Genomic DNA, 1,674 nt, shown 5'->3' on the forward strand with positions numbered 1-1,674 from the left:
TACATTTTGTAATTTGTGTGCATAGAGATATTTGTAATAGTCTTGGATGATCTTTGTATTTCTGTGTTATCAGTCTTCTTTTTCATTTCTGATTGCGCTTATTTGAATCCTCTCTCTTCTTTTCTTGGTTAATTTAGCTAGTGCTCTGTCGATTTTGTCTATCTTCTCAAAAATAAACAAAATCATTCATCTTTTTTGGTTTCAATTTCATTTAATTCTGCTCTAATTTTTGTTTTTCTTGTCTTCTGCTGGCTTTGGGTCTGCTTGTTCTTGTTTTACTAGTTCCCTGATGTGAGACATCAGGTTTTTAATTTGTGATCCTTCTGTCTTTTTGATATAGGCATTTATTGCTATGAACTTCCCTCTTATCACCACTTTTACTGTATCCCAGGGATTTTGGTAGCTTGTGTTACCATTGTCATTCAATTCAAAAATATTTTCTATTTCCATTTTGATTTCACCATTGATCCAAAGATCATTTAGCAGCAGATTGTTTAACTTCCACATATTTGTATAGTTTTGAGAGTTCCTTTTGAGATTGATTTCTAGTTTTATTCTACTGTGTTCTGAGAAGATACACGGTATGATTTCAGTTTTTTAAAATTTGTTAAGTGCTAATTTTTAACAATTGTTTATGCTCCTTGCTCTCAGATCATAATTAAAATCTTACTCTTATCATTTTGTCTGTTTTGAAAAAAGGTAAATAAGACAGACTTCATAAACCTTTATTTTTTGGCTGTCTTTTCAAAAAAGATACAGAAAAACTGAAAGAAAAACATAAAAGATGTAAGAAAATATTTATCCTTCATGGACTAAAGCTGCATAGGGAAATAAAGAAAGAAATAAGGCAATTCATTAAACATAACCATCTATTGACCGTCGTTTATGTCCAAAGTACTGGCATTAAACATTGTATTCTATACATTGATAAATAAGAAAGAGTCCTGGACTATAAGAAGATAGTCTAGAAAAGGAAATAAGACATGAATTCAAGCTACTACAAGGTGAAAAGTTTTGTAGTTGTGCATTTGAGGGAGGTATATCTAAGTGGAAGAACCAGAAAAGACTGCAGAGGAAGTAGAATTTGTGCTTGAAGGACAAGAATTTATAGGGAGAAGTTATTACAGAGAAACTTCTGGAAGTGATAAACACAAGGCATGCATTTGGTGTACAAAATATTTCAGTTTGGTTGGTATATAGGATGTGAAAAAGAGAATGTTTAGAGATAATTTAAAGAGGCAAATGTTCATTGAGTCATGATCATGGAGAAGCTGAATGCTGGATACTGTATCAAACAGACAAATATACTGTATCAAATAGACAGTTGGGACCCTAAAATCGTTTTGATCATAGGAACAACATAAACATTGTTTTTGGAAAACTAGAAGAAATATTGATATAAGAAGAGATTAGATGTGGAATCTAGGTGGTTGATTTTGCAATAGCCCAGAGACAGGGTGGGGAGCACCTGCACCAGGAGACAGCAGCAATGACATTGAGAAAGTTTACAGGACATGTGCTCTAGAAGCAGAATTCATGGTACCTGGCAACACAGGTGTAGGTAGCAAGGCAAAGAGAAACAGAAGTCAAAGAAATCTGAAAATATGGGCCTGGAGTTTAGGAGATGGTAGTAATACTATCAGAATTGGAGAATTTAGAGATGTCAAACATTCG

Source organism: Propithecus coquereli, unplaced genomic scaffold, assembly GCF_000956105.1.
Source record: "Propithecus coquereli isolate 6110/MARCELLA unplaced genomic scaffold, Pcoq_1.0 Scaffold105, whole genome shotgun sequence".
NCBI lineage: Eukaryota > Metazoa > Chordata > Mammalia > Primates > Indriidae > Propithecus > Propithecus coquereli.